This window comes from Aquarana catesbeiana, linkage group LG01 (genome assembly GCF_042186555.1).
Source record: "Aquarana catesbeiana isolate 2022-GZ linkage group LG01, ASM4218655v1, whole genome shotgun sequence".
Classification (NCBI taxonomy): Eukaryota; Metazoa; Chordata; class Amphibia; order Anura; family Ranidae; genus Aquarana; species Aquarana catesbeiana.
This window is the reverse complement of record NC_133324.1, coordinates 454875881-454901249: the sequence shown is the minus strand read 5'-3', so window position 1 is coordinate 454901249 and position 25369 is coordinate 454875881. Positions and strand designations below refer to the sequence as shown.

Genomic DNA, 25369 nt, shown 5'->3' with positions numbered 1-25369 from the left:
GGGGCGTATCTTGGAGATGTTGCGGCGGCAAGCTTTGGACAGCGATTGGATGTGGGACCAAAAGGATAGTTCGGAGTCCAGGATTACACCTAGGACCTTGGCATAGGGGGACGGGTTGATAGTTGAGCTGTTGATTTTGACAGAGAAATCAGGGGAAGTGGCACAAGGGGGAGGAAATATCAGGATCTTAGTTTTGATAGGTTGAGTTTGAGGCTGATATATCTGTTAGTAAGTTGGTGATGCGTGAGGAGACAGATGGGTTGAGTTGGGGGTGGAGAGGTAGATTTGGGTGTCGTCTGCATAGAGATGATATTGAAAGCCATGGGAGGCAATCAACTGACCCAGGGAGGAGGTGTAGATTGAGAAAAGGAGAGGTCCAAGAACAGAACCTTGGGGGACCCCAACAGAGAAAGGAAGAGGAGAGGAGGAAGCAGAGTTGTAAGTGACACTAAGGGAGCAGTGGGATAGGTAGGATGAGAATGAGCGAAGAGTAACTTCACAGAGACCAAAGAAGTGGAGGAGGGGGTGGTCAATGGCAGCTGAGAGGTCCAGGAGAAGTAGTACAGAATAGTGTCCGTTGGTTTTAGCCGTTAGTAGGTTGTTGGTGAGTTTAAGGTAAGCAGTTTCTGTGGCTATGACACAAGTTTAATACTTTAATCCTCTACTATTTGGAAACAAAGATCTTAGGCAAATGGTTATATAAAAAAAAAAATCAAAAGCACTTGAAAACCATACAGGCATTAAAATAATAGAAGATAATGTGATCATAACTACCTTGACCAAACAGGAGCACAATGATTCTGACAGGTCATTATGTGGTAAAATAAGTGAAATACATAGGGCACACCATAACTTTTAGGAGTATAAAGTCTGGTGATAACAACATCAATGTGATTTGAACAACATTCTCCACATGAAAACAAGTGACTAGTTGGCCCATTAGGCATGACAAATGACTTAGAGCGATATATTCTCCATGAAGCATCTTCAACTGCACCTTCGAGAATGTTGCATAATAAAAAAAACATCCCATGACATTGGGAGCCAGAGCAGCAAAAAGCCCAGAGTCAGCCGAAAACCAGTCTGAGAGAAACACTTGTTCTGAGCTTTATTTTCTTAAAAACTGGAAATACAACTTGATACATACAAAGATGGATTTGAAGAATGTCTAATAAAAAAGTAAAAACATGTCCTTTGCAAGGGCATTATAATGTGCAAAATAAAGTTAGGCACGGGTTTAAATAGAACTGTTAGCAATTTATGTACAACAAAAAAATCCCGTCAGTTAATTTATGGAGCCAGCGTAAAGACACCCTGACTAGAAACCGCTGAAAATGTTTCTGTAAAGATGCTTTAGTGAGACTCCTGGAAGACTACAGAGAATGTTGCTGGAAGTACAGAAATATGATTCTGCTGTGATATATATACCCCAGGAAAGCCGATGGTAATGACTGTCCAGAACAGCAGACACAAAAAATAAGTGAATAGAAACTTTCAAATGAGAAAATGTTTTTAGTCAATGCAGTCTACAGAATCTGTAAATCTTGACCTGGAACAACCAATGCCAACATTTTGAACATATAAAGTGCTATAGAGAATACATTGAGTTTATTAAAGCAGTCAGTACTCCAATGCAAGAACAATAATGTGTTGCCTTGGTGTATTTGAAGACTTTGGACAAGTGGTGAAAAAAAGGGAAAAAAGTCCATCACGAAAATAGACCACACCAGAAAAAATATCAATTTGTTATGATATTCCGGAGATACCAGAAAATTTTGCTTAATGTCTTAGCTTGTGAAGATGCACATTATTCCCAGTCGTTGACTAGGTTTAAATTATCGTATACAGTTATCATAAATTTACAAACTACCAAATTCCTCCAACCATCATTGCCAAACTCAAGACTGCATTTGCAAGGCATGATAAGGGAGAGCGTTTCGGATAGCACACTAACTCCAGTAGAGTGATGTATAATTTTACTATCAAGCTGAGATTTCACCTAGGTCACTCTAGTCCGAAATACTCTCCAGAGAAGCTGAATAAGTAACGCAGACCACAAAAGTTCCCTGTTAAAAGTCCATCAGCATTGGTGTATCCAGGGCCAAAACTGGGGGGGGGGGGTGTTGGGGCCAATGTCCCGGGCGCCCCATTGAGAGGGGGGCTGGCGCATGGTTTGGCTATGAAGAAGTAGAGCTGCATGGACAGTGAGCTCTGATTATACTGCTTTTTTTGTTATACACAGACCAGCTTCTCCTCTCACACAGCCAAAATACCAGAGGACCCCCTTGCAGCCACCACTGTTAAGAACATGTGCTCTACCACTGTGTATCTATTCTTTTCTACAGCTTATTTCCAGGAAAACTATCCCAGATGCAAATGTTACATCTGTTTAGCTAATGAAGGATATAAGGTTGCAAATATCCTAACACAAGCAACATAGATAAAATCTAGGGTAAAGCCCAGATCTTTTTATATTCCATCCAGGAGAGAGAATAAGAATTACTAGTCATCCTACACCAAACAAGCCCTTGTATAGTACAATCTCATACTCAGTTCTAAGGAATCTGTCATCACAGTCAAGCATTGTTACATGCACAGGTATTCCAAGCCTAGATCTTTAGAGGCTCCAGCAGTGCACTGGGGAGGTGGCCAATGCTGTGAATGTGTAACATAGTACCTTAAAAGTCTACTGTCTAGCTCCATATTTTCAGAAGTCCTTACAGGTTTATTTTAAATAAACCCATACCTTTTTTCATTATCTATATTTTTTAAATGTATATTCTCAAGCTATATAGCAATGGCACAACCATCCACCCATCCCACATGTCAGCGTGCTAGGTGTTATCCTGGACTCTGAACTCTCCTTTCGGCCCCACATCCAATCCCTGCCAAAGCTTGCCACCTCAACCTCCGCAACATCTCTAAACTATGTCCCTTTCTAACCATTGAAACCACAAAGCTCCTGATTCACTCACTGGTTATCTCTCGCCTTGTCTACTGCAACTCCCTCCTCATTGGCTTACCTTCAAATAGACTATCCCCCCCCCCTTCAGTCCATCATGAATGCTGCTGCCAGACTCATCCACCTTACAAACCGCACAGTGTCTGCTACCCCTCTCTGCCAATCCCTCCATTGGCTGTCACTTGCCCAACAAATTAAATTCAAATTACTAACAATAAGTTACAAAGCCATCCACAGCTATGCTCCCAGCCACATCACTAGCCTAGTCTCAAAATACCAACCTAATCGCCCTCTTCGTTCCTCCCAAGACCTCCTGCTCTCTAGCTCCCTCATCACCTCCTCCCATATCCACCTCCAGGACTTCTCCCGAACCTCGCCCATCCTCTGGAATTCGCTACCCCAATCTGTCAGACTGTCTCCAAATTTATCCACTTTTAGGCGATCCCTGAAAACTTTCCTCTTCAGAGAAGCCTATCCTGCCTCCATCTAACAGCTGCACTATATTCTCCATTAGCTCATCCCCCACAGCTATTACCCTTTTGTATAACTTGATCCTCCCTCCTAGATTGTAAGCTCTAATGAGCAGGGCTCTCTGATTTCCCCCTGTATTGAATTGTATTGTAATTGTACTGTCTGCCCTAATGTTGTAAAGCGCTGCGTAAACTGTCGGCGCTATATACATCCTGTATAATATAATAATAATAATAATTATTACTATACTGTCAATAATACCGTATATACTCGAGTATAGGCCGACCCGAATATAAGCCAAGGCACCTAATTTTACCATAAAAAACTGGGAAAACTTATTGACTCGAGTATAAGCCTAGGGTGGGAAATGCAGCAACTACTGGGTAAACAATGCCCATCTGCAGCCTCACTGTGCGCATTTGCAGCCTTGCTGTGCCCATTTGCTGTGCCCAATTGCAGCCTTGCTGTGCCCATTTGCAGCCTCGCTGTGCCCATTTGCAGCCTCGCTGTGCCCATCTGCAGCCTCGCTGTGCCCATCTGCAGCCTCACTGTGCCCATCTGCAGCCTCACTGTGCCCATCTGCAGCCTCACTGTGCCCATCTGCAGCTTGACTGTGCCCATCTGCAGCTGTACCTGTGATAACTAAAACAGCGGGTGTCTCACGCTGTGTCATGCAGTCTGTTCGGCGGCCGTCCATTGTAACAAAGCCCCGCCTCCTCCTCGTCCGTGATAGACGGAACACTGATATAGTTTCTTAGCACTGTATCAGTGTTCCGTCTATCACGGACAAGGAGGAGGTGGGGCTTTGTTACAATGGACAGCTGCCGAACAGACTGCATGACACAGTGGGAGACACCCACTGTTTTAGTAATCACAGGTACAGCTGCAGATGGGCACCCTCACTCAAGTATAAGCCGAGGGGGGGGGGGGGGGTTCAGCCTAAAAAAAATGTGCTGAAAAACTCAGCTTATACTCGAGTATATACGGTAATTAACTATGAAACAGAATGGTTGCATATTACAAAATGCAATTGTGATGTTTATGTGACTATTTGATTTAATACTGGAATTTCTGTGTAAGCATAATTTGTTATGTATAACAAAGGTGAAAAGATAAAGTGCTTTTATTCTTCTCTGACAACATTTCTTATGCCATCTGTCCAGACATAACTTCAAAGCTATCACTGGTGGAGAAAAAAGTGACAAGTGTCTGTTGACAGTCTGTTTTGAAAGCTGAGCCTCCAACACCAGTCACACCAACACATTCAGAAACTACTACATCATTCTGTGGATTCTTCTGCATTGAAATAAGCTTCTTCACTATTGTTGTACAACTGTAGTCCTCAAGGAAAGCCTACAGGTCAGAATTCAAGAAAATGCACAATTATTTAGGCTTGCCATAGATGGGTAGAATTTCAAACAAAAATGTGCTAAGATACAGTGCAGGCAGCATACAGTATATAATACATTGCAGTCTGTGTACAGTATATGATACAATGCAGACAGTGTACAGTAAATACAGTGCAGGCAGTGTACACCGTATATATTACTGTGTGTACAGTATATAATACAGTGCAGGCGGTGTACGATATATAATACACTTCAGGCGGTGTACAGTATATAATACAGTGCAGGCAGTGTACAGAGTATATAATACAGTGTGTACAGTATATAATATAGTGCAGTCAGTGTACAGTATATAATATACTTCAGTCGGTGAACAGTATATAATACAGTGCAGGCGGTATACAATATATAACAGCGCAGGCAGTGTACACAGTATATAATTCAGTGTGTACAGTATATAATACACTTCAGGCAGTGTACAGTATATAATACAGTGCAGTCGGTGTACAGTACTTAATACAGTGCAGGTGGTGTACAGTATATAATACAGTGTAGTGTGGTGTAAAAAAAAAATCCCCATCATGTCCGGAAGGCCACCAAGGAGAGGCAAATGCTCACAGGCCACTAAAAGAGGGCAAGCAGCCTCTGTGTCTACAGTGAAAAGTGGTGGTCATGGACATGGTGCATCCTCTGCAGGCGGGGCATGCTTGTCCTTTTTTTCTGCTGCTTGCTGTGTTATTGAGCCACAACATGCAGAAGAGTTGGTGGAGTGGATAAATAAGCCCTCCTCATCATCCTCATCCTCTGTCACCCATACTCATACTAGGTTGCCTTCCAATGCAACTGCCAAAGCGGACTATTGCACCAGATCCTTGTCCACAGTTACTCCTTCCGTAGCCTCACCATCATGCACGGAGGAGTCACCAGAATTATTCGACCATAGTGTCGGTTACTTGCTGCTGGAGGATGCGCAACAATTTGAATGCTCCGATGTTGGTTCCCAGTTTAAGGGACTAAGGTGAGCCTAGAGAGAGGGGGTGCCGCAGAAGGACAAGAAACTAGCAGTCATATTCTCCCAGTTGCAGCCTATTTCCAAGTTTGCTCCAGTGACAAGGAGAGAGGGGATGATGAGGTCACTGTACTTGGGTGCCTGAGAGAAGAGAGGAGGAAATTGAGGAGGAGGCACAACTCCAACGAGGCAGGATGTCCTCTAAGGGCCAACTTAAGGGCAGCCACCCTATTGCATCACACCACAGAGCTCCACAGGTGCAGGGCGTTGATGAGTCCCTGCTGACTTCCAAAAGTTCATTGGTGTGGGCTTTTTTCAACACATGTGCAGTAGATCGCACCGTTGCTGTTTGCAATCTCTGAAGCAGATCAAGCAAGGGCCAGAACACCAACCGCTTGGGCACCACATGCTTGACAAGACATATGACGACCTGCCATGCAGTTCGTTGGCAACAGTACCTGAAAGACCCACATCATAAAAAATGCAGACTTCTCCTTGCTCCTCGTCTGGGATCTCAAACCCTGCTTTACCTCAAGTCCTCTCAAAAACCTGCACTGAGAGGAATTAAGGTTTAGCAATAGGTGCCACAAGTACTTGCAGCCAATCTGCTAGCAGTACACCAGCTGTTGATTTCAGCAGGCAAATTTCGCTACCCCAGTTGTGGAACCATAAAAAAAATACTGTCCCAGCCATTCACATGCTCAGCATCTAAATGCTAGCTTGGCCAAATTGCTAGCACTACAGCTGCTGCCTTTTAATCTGGTAGACTCTGCCCCCTTTTTTGAACTTGTGGAATGTGCTGTACCACAGTGGCAGGTTCCAAAAATTATTTTCTTTTCACATAAGGCCATTCCAGCTCTCTACCATCATGTGGAAGGCAATGTTTTGGCCTTGTTGGACAGGGCGGTCAGCAGCAAGGTTCACATTACTGCTGACTCATGGTCCAGCAGGCATGGTCAGGGATGTTACCTTTCCTTCACGGCGCACTGGGTAACTCTGCTGGCAGCTGGGTAGGATGCAGGAACAGGGTTCAGTGTTGGAGCTTGTTCCGCCACCACGCCTCCAAAAGGCTGGTGGTGATTCTGTCTGCTCCACCCCCCCTCTTCTTCTTCCTCTATGGCCTCTTCTGCTGAGTTGTCCTCTGAACCAGCAGTGCTCCCTAAGCATTCAAGGAGCTACGCAAGCAGTCAGGCTATAAGATGCCATGCGGTGCTTCAGTTGGTATGTCTACAGAACAGGAGCCACACTGGGGCAGAGATTCTGTCAGCTCTGCAGGGGCAGGCTCAGAGGGGGTTGACACCACGACAGCTGGAGCCAGGAATGGTTGTATGCGACAATGGCACCAACCTTCTCTCTGCCCTCCAACAGGGACACTTGACACATGTCCCATGCATGGCACATGTCCTGAATTTAGTGGTGGAGCATTTCTTGACCAGGTACCCAGGCTTACAAGATCTTCTGAAGCAGGCCAGAAAAGTCTGTGGCCATTTCCGGCGGTCATACAATGCCAGTGTTTAGCTGGCTGACATTCAACAGGAATTCAGCCTGCCCCCCAACAGCCTCATTTGTGACATGCCCACCAGGTGGAACTCAACATTGGCAATGCTGCAGTGGCTGCACACACAGCAGGGGGCCATCAGTGAGTACCTGTGTGAGTAATGAAAGAAAGGAAATTTGCCTTTGTTACCTGACAAAACTGTCTGTAGATCCCATCCCCATATACATGTAGTAAAAGCAAATTTCCTCAGAAAGATGGGACTTTGAATGGATCACAGACAGGAGGTCTATAGAAAAAGTATTACATTTTATTACATAAATAAACAACTCATAATGAAACACATAGCACACAGCATTAAATAAAACCAAAACATATAACTGAAAACCTAGAATTATAAGACCAACTGAGAACCAAAGCCCAAAAGCTATCAAAATGATAGACCATCCAACGCATTTAAAAAAACACACGTTTTTTTTCTTCTTCAGGGACTGAACCGGGCTTATTGATTTCAAAGCTGAGAGTTGGATCACTGCTAAGAGCGTTTTGCCAACCCAGATACAATAATTCAGTTAGGAGTAAAGAGTTCAGAGGAGAATGTTCGTCCACCACATGCATGTGTAGGTCAGAGTGCCATGTACCCATGGGGGGTTTTTTACCCCTAGGAATATGCTGTAGTGAGCAGTGGGGAATCCTGATCGCTGGAAGTGTGGCCGGAAGTATGGCTCCTATTGTCAGTCAGCAAAGTAGAGACTGATCTGTTGAACGGCCTTGCTTTAAATATACAACGGCATAATTGCCGATTGCAAACACCTGTATCAACCAGTGGAATCCTTGCTGGTTGATTCTATCAGTGTGAGCCGGCAGCGAAACTGCCGTCATTGCGGACGAGCAGCGCCGTCACGTCCTGGCCACATCATCACGGCTGTCGCACGCAAGTGACGTCACTCATTGAGAGTATAGGTGATTGCCATGAATGGAGTCACCTCGTCAGCGCGTGCGTACTGTACCAAACAGGGTAACATCTAGCGGCCAGAAAGGAGAACACATAAAGTAGCTGCACATTTACAAATAAGGACATTTCCGGCGTTGATCACCACGCTCACCCAGCACCATTACCACAAAGGGAAAAAAGATGTTTCTTGGCATTAGACCGCCACCTGCATGAAAGAGGACAGACCGTACACCCATGAATCATACCAAATAATATGTATAACAATCAAAGGCTATGAATAAACAGATCCTGTATCATGCGGGAAGGGGTCATGCATGATACACAGAATTGTCACTATATATAAGTGACAATCAATTTCACATTGACACATCAGTCCTGAGAGTCAAACAGAAAAAGGAAGAAGGAACGACAGAACAGAGACAGGAGAAAGGGCAAGAGAGAACAAAATATGCAATATATGTACCAGATACAAGGAAGTCTTATTTGGCTCAAGGGAGCATAATCGTATTGGGCTTCAGATGTTATGGGGGGGGTGTTGGTTATACTTCCAGGCCTCCAGAAACAAAACCTTCCAGAAAGGGCTTGAAAGATATCATATTGTTCAGCCCTGGAAAGGATGTTGCACCCAGTTTGAAAATCCAACGCTGCTCATATTGCAGCAGGATTTTGTTCTAGTCTCCCCCTCTGATTCCTGGATGGATCCGGTCTAGCACCAGAAATTTCACTTTGGGGAGGATGCTGTTGTGGAACTGTATTGTATGTCGGTCCAAGGGTAAATCCGGGTTACATATCTTCATGCTTTGGATGTGGCGATAAATTCTACGCCACAGTTCGTTTTTGGTTTTGTCAACGTAAAAACATTGGCAGTCACATTGTAGTAAATAAACTACACCAACGGTTTTACAGTTTGAGAAGTGCCATGGGACAAATTTGTTGTTATTCGGAATGAGTTTATCCGTGCTCACATCCATAAACTGACAATAACTGCATCCTCCACATTTTAAAAGTGCCAAATCTTTTACAGGGATCTTTGGGCCCACCTTTGAATTCGCTGGAGATAAGTTTATCCTGCAGCGATCTCGCTCGGTGGAAAGTAAATGCTGGACACATTGGAACCAAGGAGCCAATTACTGGGTCCAAGTACAAGACGTGCCAGTATTTATTGATTATGTTCTTAAAGGTTTCCTGCTGGTTTGAAAATCGAGTAATAATCCGCATAGGATTACCCTCGCTTTTCTGATTTTTGCGTCCATAAAGGAGCTCTGTTTTTGCACTGGCCTTCCTAAATGCCCTTTTGAGGCAATTTTTTGAACATCCTCGTTTACAAAGTCTCACCCTTAGGTTGTCTGCCTCTATTTTAAAGGAGCTTCATCAGAGCAATTGCGTCTCAACCGAAAATATTGTCCGTAAGGTATTGACTTAACCAGGTTGTTCGGGTGGAAACTTGTGACATGTAGAATGCCATTTCCAGCTGTTGGTTTTCTGTATAGAGTGCTTGTTAGCACTTCATTACTGTCTTTCTGGATAGAAATATCCAGAAAGTCAACCTGGTTCTGACTGGAGGTCATGGTGAAACCTAAATTGAAATCATTGGAATTTAAATGTTGCACAAAGGTCTGTAGTCCCACATCGGGGCCGCTCCAGATGATCAAAATGTCATTGATGTAGTGAAGCCACACCATGACATGCTCAAAAAAGGGGCCATAATGTCCGAGGTGTTGACCATGCATTCCCACTCCCCCAGGTACAGATTGGCGTACGCCGGGGCACAACAAGTGCCCATGGCCACGCCCTGTACCTGGAGGTGGTGGGAACCATTGAAGGAGAAGTAGTTATGATAAAGGATGAAACGTAGGGCTTCAATGATATAATCATTGACCTTGCCTTCAAATCTACTTTTCTCAGACAAAATTCTCTTTATACATATCAATCCCCTGTCATGGGGAATCAAACTGTGCAATGCCTCTACATCGATGGCTACCAGCAACGAGTCTGGGGACACTTGTCCATCAATATGTTGTAATAGATGTATAGTATCCGCATATAACTCAGGAGCCCCAGAACATGTGGTCGCAGGTAGCCATCGATGAGTTTACTTAAATTTTCAGTCAAACCTCTACTTAGAATGTTTGTTTTTTTCCATGTCAATCAGTGGATATTGTGATGAGTTTACAACATTGAGAGCGTGGTGCTAGAATGAATGGGAAAAAGACCGTCACCCATAATGTTACCTGCCACCACATGATTAGAGGAGTCACCATTACGTCCAGAATCAGTAATACGTTTTTTAGATGATTTTTCATGTGAACCACCACCTTGAGAGTTCCTTTTATTTTTCTTGGATTTGTTAAGCCTAGAAGAATTAAGAGAAGAGGTAGAAATAGATGAAATTGATGATGAATCAGAGAGGTGGGGATCCGTATTTTTAGATCTCCCAGAGCGATTTGATTGAAAGTTCGTACGATTAGATTGAGAAGAATTCCAGTTAAAGGCTTTGCCTTTCTGGAAAGCTGCTCTATCCCTTTGCATTTTTTGTCCTTTTTAATTAGGATTTGTTGATTAAATTGTTCTAGATGTTCGCTTAGTTCTTTATTCAGTTGAGCGTATGCCGAATGGTCTTGATGCTGGGAGAGAGTGCTGTACAGGGAGTCTAGATCCTTATCTAGATCTTTAGCTCTATTGGCATATTCATCCCTCAGGAGCAGCATCATGCCCTTTGAACAGAGGAGTAAATTATCCTCCCAAGCCTTTTTAAAGGCAGGACTTATGTTTCTATGGTAGGAAAGATTTGTGGGCGTAGCCCAAAATGAGCTACCCCCATTTTTATATCATGATCGAAGGAATGAGCATGCCAATAAAGTGAGGAATTCTCTAGAACCTTTCTGAGATTAAAAAAGGTTTGTGTTAATTCAGTAACCTTTTTTCTCTTTTAGTGCAAAATCTTCCAGGAACCCTGTCATAAGGGTATCCCAATGCTGACCGGCATAATTGGCCATATCAGACAGTCAAACAATTACATGAGTATAAACAGTATAGCAAAAGCTAAGTAATATAGTACAATGGTCAGGTAGCAAAGGAAAAAGGGTTGAGGACTGGGTATTTGCTACCCTACCCTAACATTGATGAAAGATGGGAATTTGCCTTTGTTACCTGGCAAAACTGTCTAGTAAAAGCAAATTTCAGGAGGTGTATAGAAAAAGTATTACATTTTATTACATAAACAACTCATAATGAAACACATAATACACAGCATTAAATAAAACCAAAACATATAACTGAAAACCTAGAATTAAAAGACCAGCTGAGAACCAAAGCCCAAAAGCTGTCAAAATGACAAACCACCCAACGCGTTTCAAAAAACACACAGGGACTGAACCGGGCTTATTATTTTCAAAGCTGAGAGTTGGATCACTGCTAAGAGCATTTCACCAACCCAGATACGATAATTCAGTTAGGAGTAAAGAGTTCAGAGGAGAATGTTCGTCCATCACATGCATGTGTAGGTCAGAGGGCCATGTACCCCCAGGGAGATGCTGTAGTGAGCAGTGGGGAATCCTGATCGCTGGGAGTGTCAAAGGATAAATCTAAATGGAGATAGCATACATAGGGACAAAATAGAAGAACTCGTCATTAACCTGCTTATGTCAGCTATTTAGAGTTCTAGATAAACACAATAGAGAACATACATTTCTCCAGTGAGTATGAGCTTACATTCTCAGGAGTTTGAAAATGGTATATCAGCACAGGTCTGTAAAAGATCAGCCGGATTTCGGCATGATCTGGTAACCGTGTCCTAATTTTATCTGGTAGTTTAGACAGGGCACAGTGGAGGAGAAAGTATAACCTCAACTGATGGATCTGTAGTGATCTGTGGGTCAAACAAAGAAACAAGATAAAATCCTATTTACAGTAACATAAATTGGCACTATGCCAGTTATGGAGACAAACTAACTCCAATGCCAGCACACAAAAGCTGGCATAGAGAGCAGGATATGAAATTCAAAGCGTTCACCCACCTTACTCCTGGAGTGGCTAAGTATGGCTCCTATTGTCAGCCAGCAAAGTAGAGACTGATCTGTTGAACGGCCTTGCTTTAAATGTATCAGCCAGTCAAATCCTTGCTGGCTGATTCTATCAGTGCGAGCCGGCGGCGAAATTGCCGTCATTGCGGCCGAGCAGCACCCTCACGTCCCGGCCACATCATCACGGCTGTCGCACGTAAGTGATGTCACTCATTGAGAGTATAGGTGATCGCCATGAATGCAGTCACCTCGTCAGTGTGTGTGCCCTGCACCAAACGGGGGACATCTAGTGGCCTTTAAGAACATAATCAATAAATACTGGCACGTCTTGTCCTTGGACCCAAAAATTGGCTCCTTGGTTCCAATGCATCCAGCATTTATTTTATTTTCCGCCGAGCAAGATCGCTGCGGGATAAACTTATCTCCAGTGAATTCACAGGTGGGCCCAAAGATCCCTGTAAAAGATTTGGCACTTTTAAATGTGGAGGATGCAGTTATTGTCAGTTTATGGATGTGAGCACCGATAAACTACTTCCGAATAACAGCAAAGGCAAGGGGCCCCCTTGCCTTTGCTGAAATACTAGATATAGGGATGGAAGCATGTAATTACCCTTTTTCCCCTCTTTTTTGCAACCCTGATCCTATGACCAATTTCCCTTGATTCATCTTTACTAGTCCATAGTGTATACCATAGTTATTTAACTACCCAACTCCTTACATATATATATTTTTTATCTAATTCCAGCTTTATCACATTTTTTATTCTGGTTTTGTACTTTATACCACCGAGTGTCAATATTGCCATGCGCTGGTCCGTCTTGGTTGTGGGTTGGGCCGTGCTGCTTGCCGTCCGGGCGTTCTCCTTTCCCGGGAGCTGTGACGTGCCTGATGGGCCTCCTCCCACCCTCTGCCTTCCTCATGCTTGGAGGGGTGGTGGCGCCGTCACCGCACGTCAACGTCACGCATCCCGTGCTGGACGCCTGATGCTTCGGCGCCCGGCGCGTGGTAGCCACGCTCGCGAGCAGTTCAGGGGGGCGGCGGCGGTTGGGGGGGGTGGAGCGGTCCATGCCCGCCCTGCCTCCTCCCCCCTCCCCCCCGTCATCCTGTTACGCTGGCGTGACGTCGGCGGCGTCCTCGCCGTGGCGCCTACTTGAGCGTCTTCTGGGCAGGTTCTGTCACTCAAGGCTCCCTGTACACTTGTTCGCACGCCAGTCCAGGCTCTGCCTCGCTGACACCCCTTCCCAATACTCAGGTACAGTCACTTTTACCACTATCTCTGGTCTCTACTCTCACTCCTCTCACTGTCACCCACTACCCCCTTTTGGTTCACCCCCAGCTGCACTCCACTCTGCATCCAGCCCCCTTTCGCTGTTCACTTTACTCACACCTTCACTCCCCAATTGGGTCTTTCACCCTCTTCCTCACACTTTTTTCCCCCGGTACTAATTGCCCCACCCCTTCACCCATTCTTTTGTCCAGGTTGCCTTGTTCCTTTGCCTGCCATGGTTGTCGCCTCGGGGGGCGCTCCGGGGGAGATGTCCGCCGCGGCTCCCGGGTGGGAGTGCCATTCCGGATGGCTTTGCTTCACGGCACCACACCGCCACCATACGAACCTAGTGAGTCTATTGGCATTTAGATAGGGGGTTTTACCCCGCTATTTTATATATGTTTACAACTTATTAAATTGAACCAACCCTCTTACCCCCAGATTCATCATGTGCTTGCTCCTGACGAGTGACCGCCTAGTCACGAAACGCGTTGAGCTGCCACACGTTTTGATTACCAATTAGTACCCATGATATTATGTTTACCCTCTTTACCCTTTCTGGTTTGGATCTTGTGGTCATAGGCCGTGCAAGGATTACTATGTATTACCAACTTCTACCCTTACCTTTCTTGGTGAAATTTTGGAAGTTATAGCCTATTATACAATGTGACAATGAGCTTGTAACATTTTATGTTTTACATTATTATGCTATAAATGCTATGTATTGTATATTTTACATGTTCTATATTTGACTGTACCTCATGACAATTATTAAAAATCCTTCCAATTACTTCACCATTTGTACTTTATCGTCATCATATGCTTCATTTAAAGTCCCACCACCCTGTTCTCGCCCCTTCTTTTGATATACTTCCGAATAACAACAAATTTGTCCCACGGCACTTCTCAAACTGTAAAAACGTTGGTGTAGTTTATTTGCTACAATGTGACTGCCAATGTTTTTATGTTGGCAAAACCAAAAACGAACTGTGGCGTAGAATTTTTCGCCACATCCAAAGCATGAAAACATGTAACCCGGATTTACCCTTGGGCCGACATACAATGCAGTTCCGCAACAGCATCCTCCCCCAAGTGAAATTTCTGGTGCTAGACTGGATCCATCTAGGAATCAGAGGGGGAGACTGGAACAAAATCCTGCTGCAATATGAGCAGCGTTGGATTTTCAAATGGGCGCAACATCCTTTCCAGGGCTGAACGATATGATATCGTTCAAGCCCTTTCTGGAAGGTTTTGTTTCTGAAGGCCCAGAAGTATAACCAACATCCTCCCCCATATTATCTGAAGCCTAATATGATTATGCTCCCTTGAGCCAAGTAAGACTTCCTTGTATCTGGTACATATATTGCATATTTTGTTCTCTCTTGCCCTTTCTCTTGTCTCTGTCCTGTCTTTCCTCCTTCCTTTTTCTGTTTGACTATCAGGTCTGATGTGTCAATGTGAAATTGATTGTCATTTATATATAGTGACAATTCTGTGTATCATGGATGACCCCCTTCCCGCATGATACAGAATCTGCTTGTTCATAGCCTTTGTAACGGGACGTCACACACTCCGCTTGAGTGCTTTCGTCATAAACCACTTCCTCCCAGTCTGAATACAGATATCAGATATTCCAACCACTCACAAGCACAAAACAAGACGATACTTGTTTAGCTGCTGACATGGACTCTCTTTTATTAGAACCAAAATTCGTGTGCAGTGGATTGCTGTCTCCCAGGGCCATATTGTGATATCCGAATTTTGAATATACAGCGATATGCTGTTAGGCTATACATAGTATCAGTGTACTCACCAAAGCCGAAATGCTGAGAGTGGCTTCCCTTGCAGCCAAGCGCACTCTACCCCTGGAGGTGTGTATAGGTGTGTAGGTGTGTATATTGGAAGAAGGTTCCCAAGAGTTACAGTATCTTCTGGGGGGTATCACTTTCACTTGACTAGGTACTGGACACGACCACCCCTCCTACAGTCCATTATAGCCTCCACCTCACATTCATCTTCACCTTCAATATTGATCTGCGGAGGTGGCAATTCTTCCCTTCCTGAAAAAGGGCTGGGAGTTACTGGTTTCAAAGGGGAAGTATGAAAAACGGGGTGAATCCTGTAAGAGTTAGGTAGAGCAAGTTCAAAAGCCACGGGGTTCACTACTCTTTTCACCTTGAAGGGACCAATAAATTTTGGGCCCAATTTGGTGAGGGACAAGGAAGTTTAAGGTTCGTTGCAGATAGCCAGACTTCATCTCCGATTTTAAAGGTTGGATTGCTCCTCCTTCCCCTGTCATAGTATTTTTTGTAGTTGTCCTGAGCCTTCTTCATAGCTTCCTGAATTAATTGAAAATTAGTTTGGATAAAACTTATTCGATCTTGTACCGCAGGAACTGACACTTCCGAAAAAGCGTTAGGCAAAAAGGAAGGATGAAATCCATAATTGACCCAGAAAGGAGTTTGGTTGGTGGCTGTGTGTATGGAGTTATTGTAGGCAAATTCTGCACAGGGGAGGAGCGAAACCCAGTTGTCTTGGGAGCATGAACAGAAGCAGCAAAGGTACTGTTCCAGAGTTTGGTTCGTCCTCTCTGTTTGGCCATTACTTTGGGGGTGATAGGCTGAGGACAGACATACCTTGATTTCTAAGGATTTGTAAAGGTCCTTCCAGAATTTTGAGGTGAATTGAACTCCTCTGTCAGACACAATGCTATCGGGTACTCCATGGAGCTTAACCACTTCCTTAACGAATATATCTGCAGTATCTGAGGCAGAGGGCGTGCCTTTCATAGGTAAGAAGTGAGCCATTTTCGACCACTACCAGAATGATAGAGAACCCCTCAGCAGGCGGTAGGTCAACGATAAAGTCCATAGCCACTTCCTTCCAGGGTTGCTCTGGTATGGGTAATGGTCTTAGTAGACCTCAGGCTTTCCCGTTGGACCCCTTGCTGCGTTGGCAGACAATACAAGATTTTACATAGTTCTTACAATCCTGACTCCACCCCGTCCACCAGAAGGAACGATATATTAGTTCAGTAGTCTTTTGTACCTCAAAATGTCCTGCAAACTTGTTATCATGAAAAGTCTTTAACATCAAGGGCCTTGTACTGGGACAAATATTTTGTTTTGAGCCCATAACTAACCATCCTGTTTCCTCAATGAAGGTACCTTCATTGGCTGGAGGCCTGTTCAATGGCAGTCCTTAGAAGCCGAGCCAGAGGTTGTGCACTGAAGGTGGATGGTAGAGGAGTCCGTTAGACAAGCCGGGGTCATACACAGGAAGGCAGGAGAATCCTTGAGACGGGACGAGGGTCAAACACAGGAGGCAGATGATAGAGAGGTCCTTTGAACAAGCCGGGGTCAAACACAGGAGAGAAGCGGGGTGGGTCAAGTCAATCCAGGTCACAACAGGTAAGTACAGGTAGCAGAATTCAGGAACAGAACACAGGAAGCTGAAAGACAAACCAGCAATTATACAAGGAACAGATCAGTCTTTATATAGGCCAGCATGGGGGTGTAACGCTAACGTGTGTACGTTCGTTCGCCGTTGCGCCGTGTCATGAACCCGTGTGTGCCGTTCCGATACATCGCGAACCCGCATGCGCCGAAGCGCGACTCTGCGCACAGGAACATTCCAATACTGGCAAGTTCTGTTTCTATTACTTCTATGACACATAGCCATCAGCACTGCTGACATTGAATGAAGGACTCCTTTTTTGGAAACCTTTGGGCTTCCTCTCCCTTTTGGCCTTTCAAAATCAGGAATAGTAACCAATTGCCTACACGCCCCTGCTCATAGATTCAGCTATATTCAATCTATGACATACAAGGGCTCACTGCACAATACACATAGATGCATATATGCTATAATTCTTATTTTATATCTTTTCTATGTAATTGTAAACTTTAATAAATTTGAATATTTTAAATTGTTTCCTCTCCATTGCTTTTTAGCCTATAAAGTCCGCCCTCCTGGTAATACCCAGTACTACCTTATTTTTTGTGTCTTCAAAATACAAGTCTTTATATACAGTTAAAGAGGAGGTTCCTACCTCCTGCTCATATTACTCTAACAATACAACTGTAACCAGAAACCTAATTAACATGAGCTAGTTTACTACATCATTTACCCAGACTAGGTGACTCAGAGACATGACTTTTAGGACAGACTTGCCGTCTTTTATCTCAGAAGACGTAATCAACATTATCATAAATAGAAACACAGAAAACCTTCTCACAATAGTAGGAGCTAATTACAATTAACAATACAAACAGTGATCTCCCCCCTTCTCAGCCTAGTAGGTAACAAACTATAGTAGGAGTAGACTGTCCCGCTCCTACCCAGTTCTAGAGGCCAATGTGATCAGCTCTCTCAACTAACATGTTGAGTTCAGAATTAAACAAACCAAGAATAGTATTTACATATATCCTGGGAGATATTGTGGATAAATATTACTGTCCCACTTTAAGTAGTCCAAGACATACCCTCCCAGTCACCATTTCCAATATGGCATACACAGGGTTCCCAGAGTCTGTGTGTCCTGGGGGACAAAGACCCGAATCCAAAGTAACACCACCTCAAGGGTCCCCAGGCATACAGCTCACAAAGCAAACCGTTCCCCCAAATGCCAGGGCCCATAATCGGTAGGCAAGAGGCTAGCATTCAGTCCCCTCCAAAAGCTTCTGTCCTGGGTGAGTCTGTCACAGCCTTTGATTGTTTTTAAGTGTTATTTGGTTTGATTCATGGGTGTACTCTCTGTCCTCTCATGCATGTGGCGGTCTAATGCCAAGAAACATCTTTTTTCCCTTTGTGGTAATGGTGCTGGGTGAGCGTGATGATCAACGCCGGAAATGTTCTTAATTGTAAATGTGCAGCTACTTTATGTGTTCTCCTTTCTGGCCACTAGATGAGGTGACTCCATTCATGGCGATCACCTATACTCTCAATGAGTGACGTCACTTGAATGCGACTGGCTGCTGATTAAGGATGCATGCACTGTCCTGTCACCATTTGAGGAGGCCACAAGGATGGTGGGCAATGACAATGCATGCATCAGTGACACTGTCCCTCTAGTTTTCCTGCTGGAGGACATGCTTTGTGGAATCATGGACAGGGCACTTGAGGCAGAACAGCCGGAGGAAAAGGAGGACTTCCTTTCCTGTCAAGGCCCCCTTTATGTAGATTCCATTCCTGCGGGGCCGCAAAAAACACACAGGAGGAAGAGGAGGAGGATTGTGTCAGCATGGTTGTAGAGGATAACATGCATCAATCTTCAAGGGATGGTTTTCAGTCCCCAGAAACCCAAGGAGTTGTACGTGGCTGGAAGGAGGTAGTTCCTGACAATGTCACCCTTAGTGACCCAGCGAACTCAGAATCTTATGCCTCTTCAAACTTATGCTGCATGGGCTTTCTGATTCTGCAAAGCCTGTGAAAGGACCCAAGGATTCATGGTATCAAGGAAAGGGATCATTACTGGCTGGCAACCCTTCTTGATCCACGTTACAAGGGTAAAGTTGCAGAGCTCATCCTGCCTTCGCAGAGGAAGCAAAGGATAAAACATCTTCAGGACACCTTGAAGACAACTTTGTGTAACAACACCTTTCCAGACCCCGGGAGGTTACCATTTCCTGGTCCTGGACAACGTGTTTCTGAGGCTTCGTTCAGTCAGAGGAAGAGAGGTGGAGAAGGTGGCCGGCTGACCGATGCCTTTAAACAATTCTTTAGTCCTTAGTGCCCAGGGCTGTTAGGTTTAAGCAAACATTGGCAGCATCTTCACTATATGGTGCAGAAATATCTAGGGGCAAGAGCAGACTTAGAGACCTTTCCAACGGAGCAGCCACTGGGTTGCTGGCCTTGAGGATGGGAATGTGTGGGGTAAATCCACGCAGTGGTTAGACTTTTCTAAAATATAGGGCTGCTGCCTCTACGAATACAATGCCACCTAGGTGGAGTGTATTGGAAAGTGTGTGGAAAGCAGGAGTAGGTATGGCGCTGCCCTAATGTGGTTAGAAGGATTTATTTCAATAGTTAACAATTCCTTTGTTTATTACCTGGTATGTATAATTTCTGTGAATCTTAGGTATTATTTGTAAGTGGTAAACTTTATAAACCATGAATAAAAAATAAAAATTAAAAATCATAAATAAAAAGTTGATAAGTTCAAGTTCCTATGTGTGCCAAAAATAATGTGGATATTTTAAGTTTGATACAAGGTTGTTGATTACCTCATTAAAATAAAGGTGAAATGCCAAAAATAAAGTGCCAAAATTATTACATTACCTGGATTCAAAATGACAAAGTGCAATAGTGCAAAAAGAAACCAGTGCTGGTATTGCAATAAAGTGACTAGTGCTAAATCATAAAAAGTGACTACTGTGCTTAAAATCAGTATTATTGGATAGGAAAAGTTCCATTGGTCATGAAAAAAGTTCTTTTAGGGTGATTCTAAGATATTCACTCTCTGGGAAACAAATTGATGTAGGAAAACTTCTTATCCAGTTGCTGGCTCTTTAATGGTGCCTTATCAGCATACTCTGATACTGCTTGCACTCACCGGATTTTCTTCCCCCTGCAGGGGTGCAGGCAGTCACAGTATTTGCCACTGTGTAGCAATCATAGATGTCTCCGGTCTGTGATCTAGGTAAACAAGGAAGGGTACACCTGTATATAAACGCTCTGTGGGACATCCATCACACTGGTCAGTATAAGGTATGCTGTCTCAGCCGCTCTGTGGGCTCTCCCGGTTGGCAGGAAGATGGTATGATGGTAAATAGTAAATAAATAAATAAGTGGCAAATACTAGAAGATGACCAAATAATATAGCTGCAATTATTTGTGTATGTGAACTGATCTTGCACAAAAAAAGTATTGTTTATATTCAGAATGTATAATGCGCTAATATTAACCTCCCAATATAACACGGTGTAACCTCCTAATGGTTAATCAGTGAATCATGTGCAAAATAAGCAAACGAAGCCTATTATAAATAACATAACATCCTTCACCATAACAAAATCCTATAATTAAATATCAATGTGATGATAAATTAATGAACACGATAAAGAAAAAAAAAAGAGATATATTAATGTGATGAACCACAGTACACAAATATCTCAATAGGACAGCATACTGCCGTGAAGAAATGTAACGTCTTTGGTGATTGATGAATTTAGACAGGTTTCAATGAGTAACCCCAGTAATAGATGGCTTGCTTATATATTACTTATATATTCAGCTGCTCATTAGCATGGACTGGCTTCTGTTTTTTTAAAGAACTTCCGCAGTATGTAACAACAAAGAAAGAGAGCATTGCGCAGATAGTATATTAAATATTCCCTATAGACTAAGGGTAAACTTCACTCACAATTTTGCAGCAGAATGAATTGCATATAATAAGGTCAGTTGCATACGGCTAACAGCTGGGATCTCCTCACACGGCAACAGTGCACACACAGCACTGCTCATCACTGCTCGTCACTGGCTCCTCCCGACTGGTTTCATCACTAGACACGTGACTTGAAGTCAGTGGGAGGGAGTGGATCATGCTCTGTTTCAGTATGTCACAGTACTTGTTGGCATTCATGGCTCCCTCAATGAACTGTAGCTTCCCAGTACCGGCAGCACTCATGCAGCCCCAGACCATGACACTCCTCCCACCATGCTTGACTGTAGGCAAGACACACTTGTATTTTTACTCCTCACCTGGTTGCCGCACGCTTGACACCATCTGAACCAAATACCTTTATCTTGGTCTCATCAGACCACAGGACATGATTCCAGTAATCCATGTCCTTAGTCTGCTTGTCTTCAGCAAACTGTTTTGGGGCTTTCTTGTGCATCATCTTTAGAAGAGGTTTCCTTCTGGAACGACAGCCATGCAGACCAATTTGCAGTGTGCTGCGTATGGTCTGAGCACTGACAGGCTGACCCCCCAACCCTTCAATCTCTGCAGCAATGCTGGCAGCACTTATAGGTCTATTTCCCAAAGACAACCTCTGGATATGACGCTGAGCACGTGCACTCAACTTCTTTGGTCAACCATGGCAAGGCCTGTTCTAAATGGAACCTGTCCTGTTAAACCGCTGTATGGTCTTGGCCACCATGCTGCAGCTCAGTTTCAGGGTCTTGGTAATCTTCTTACAGCCTAGGCCATCTTTATGTAGAGCAAGAATTCTTTTTTTCAGATCCTCAGAGAGTTCTTTGCAAGGAGGTGCCATGTGGAACCTCCAGTGACCAATATGAGAGAGTGAGAGCGATAACACCAAATTTAACACACCTGATTCCCATTCACACCTGAGACCTTGTAACCCTAACGAGTCACATGACACCGGGGAGGGAAAATGGCTAATTGGGCCCAATTTGGACATTTTCACTTAGGGGTGTATTCACTTTTGTTGCCAGTGGTTTAAACATTAATGGCTGTGTGTTGAGTTACTTTGAAGGGACAGCAAATTTACGCTGTTATACAAGCTGTACACTCACTACTTTACATTGTAGCAAAGTGTCATTTCTTCAGTGTTGTCACATGAAAAGATATAATTAAAGAAAAATTATTTACAAAAATGTGAGGGGTGCACTTGCTTTTGTGAGATACTGTCTGTCTCTCTCTCTCTCTCTCTTTTTTTTCTCCCTCCCCCCCTCTCTCTCTCTCTCTCTCTCTCTCTCTCTATCTATATATATCTATATATATATAGATATATATATATATATATTACAGTGTAGTGTATATATAATACATTGCAGAGTATATAGTGCAGTCAGTGTAGTATATATAATACAGTGGAGAATATATAGCGCAGTCAGTGTAGCATATATAATACAGTGCCGGGTATATAGTGCAGTGCAGAGTATATAATACAGTGTATTCAAGTGGTTAAAGGGAACCCTATGACAGAATTAAGAAAGAAAACAACTTGGGGTGCCCTCAAAATCCATACCAGGCCCTTCGGGTTTGGTATAGATTTTTTTTTTTTAACATAGTTTATTTAAAGTTTCACAAAACAAACATTTTATACCAGGTTACAGATACATACAGACAGTGATCAGATTTGTGCTTACATAACATTGCAGGTATAGTTTATTAGCAGCAAACATGATAATCATTTAGAGCATTCATTGTGTCAGATTCTTCGAGATTACGACAGCATAATCACTAAGAAATATATGTAGGGGGGCCCTATTGATTGCCTTCCGTACGGTCTTATCCATCTCCCAGAGTATAAGGCAAGGTTAAAAGACAATTAGTGGGAGGAAAACCTATTGGAGATAGTATAGGAGATTCTGTAAACCTTACTCAATGGTCAGGTGTTTCGCCTTTACCCACGCTGCCCAGATTTTATCAAATTTTTGGGGGGAAGTTCCTTCCCAAGTATGTTAGTTTGTGTAGCGGTAATGCTGCATTTACTAAGGATTGCCAGAGTTGTTTGGTGGGCGGTTGGGGTTGATTCCATTGCAATAGTATTGCTTTTCTGGCGTAAAATGCGGTATAAAAAAACAAGTTTCTTCCCCCAGGGGGCCTCCAGGGAGTCACAAATACCCAACAGGAGAGGGATCGGGCTGTATGGGACCGTCAATTTCCCAATATTGTTTATGTCAGTAAGAATGTTTTTCCAAAAAACTACCACTCCAGAACAGGACCAGACCGGGTGGAAGAAATCCGCATTGTCCAAGCCACATCTGGGGCAATTTGCCGTTCGGTCAGGGTATATTCTCGCTAAGCATGCTGGGGAATAATATGCACGATGGAGAAACTTCAATTGTATGAATCTGTCTCTTGCTGAAATTACAAGGGGCAAGTATTGCTGAATGCCCTCCTCCCAGTCATCATCCGCTGGTATAGATTTTAAGGGGAACTCCACACCAAAATAAAAATAACAGCGTGGGGTCCCCCCCCAAATCCATACCAGGCCCTTTGGGTCTGGCATGGATTTAAGGGGAACTCCATGGCAAAATTTTAAAAACAATTAGCGCAGGGTCCCCCCCAAAATCAATACCAGACCCTTATACCGAGCAAGCAGCCTGGCAGGCCAGTAAAGGGGGGAGATGAGCGAGCACCCCCCCTCCTGAACCATACCAAGCCGCTTGCCCTCAACATGTTGATGGGGACAAAACCTCTTCCTGACAACCCTGGCCATTTGTTGTCGGGGTCAGCGGGCAGGGGCTTATCGGAATCTGGAAGATTCCCCTAGATTCTGCCCCCCCCCCCCATGTGAATGGGTAGGGGTACATTGTACCCCTACCCATTCACCAAAAAGAGTGCCAAAAAGTAAAAACCACAACAGACACTTTTTGACAATTCCTTTATTCCTTAATTCCTTTTTTTTTTTAAGAAAAAAAGAAAAAGTGTCCATCTTCAATCATTAATGCTTTTTTAATAAAGGAATTGTCAAAAATTGTCTGTTGTGGTTTTTTACTTTTTGACACTTTTTTTGGTGAATGGGTAGGGGTACAATGTTGGAAAAAATATATAAAAGGTGGCGCTAAGCATATACAAGTGAATATACAGTATATATCATGAACCAAAATCATGAACATATATCACTGCAAAAAAACACATATATTGTTGGGCCGCAGAGATGATCAAATACCACCAAAAGAAAGCTCTATTTGTGGGAAAAAAAGGACATCGATTTTGTTTGGGTACAGCGTCGCACAACCGCGCAATTGTCAGTTAAAGCGACACAGTGCCGAATCGCAAAAAATGTCCTGGTCATTGAGCAGCCAAATCTTCCGGGGCTGAAGTGGTTAAGGTAGGTCAAATTGCGCATTTGGAATAACAAATTGATTCCCACTGCCAACACCACTCCGCTCCAATGGACCCTCCAGATGACTTCCCGAAGATGCCATTTACGCCGAAACGTATGTCGAATCAGAGGATTCGTCACTTCCGGGTCCTGATTTTTCACCCCACACCAGGCTTTACCTCTACGAGTGGGATGCGAAATGTACGCTACTGCGTTACGAACCAGCCAGATCTGCACACACTGTTTTCCCTAGTGCCAGGCAGGTACTTTTACATGTGAGTGCAACTTACTACTTTGTCATTGCTTTTATATTTTATTAAATATACTACACTATGAGACTTTGTCTCTCGTCTCCTATGGAGTCAATTTTTATGCCCTAGCTTCATCCAGAGGGTACATTGGAGCGGAGTGGTGTTGGCAGTGGGAATCAGTTTGTTTTTCCAAATGTGCAATTTGACCTACCTTAAAAGTGGTCAAACACCTGTGGTCAGTTGCCACCTTTCCATTGAGCACCTGTGGTGGAAGAACCAGAAGCTTAATTTAAAAGCATTTTTTTGGTGTTGGTAACACTATCACTTAGGGCCCTTTCACACTGGGTCGGTTTGCAGGCGCTATTGCGCTAATATTAGCGCCTGCAAACCGACCCGAAACAGCCGCTGCTGTCTCTCCAGTGTGAAAGCCCCGAGGGCTTTCACACTAGAGCGGTGCGCTGGCAGGACGGGAAAAAAAGTCCTTCTAGCAGCATCTTCGGAGCGGTAAAGGAGCGGAGTGTATACCGCTCTTCACCGCTCCTGCCCATTGAAGTCAATGGGACAGCGCGGCTATACCGCCGGCAAAGCACCTCTGCAGAGGCGCTTTGCGGTGGTTTTTAACCTTTTATCGGCCGCTAGCGGGGGGGTAAAACCCCCCGCTAGCAGCCGAATACTGACGGTAAAGCGCCGCTTACAATAGCGGCGTTTTACCGCCGACGCCGCCCCCGCCCCAGTGTGAAAGGGCCCTAATGGACTATTTATCTTGCTATATGTTCAGGGCGCCAATTTTAGATATCCAATCACTTTAGGTGTACAATGTACCTAATACCTATTTACATAAGAGGGGGT

General features: G+C 43.9%; 1 protein-coding gene across 1 annotated transcript in view; it reads left to right on the top strand.

The window, feature by feature from the left end:
* LOC141124418 (atrial natriuretic peptide receptor 1-like) overlaps positions 1 to 25369 on the top strand; it is a 393221-nt gene that overhangs the window by 326946 nt on the left and 40906 nt on the right. The gene's annotated exons all lie outside the window — the stretch shown is intronic.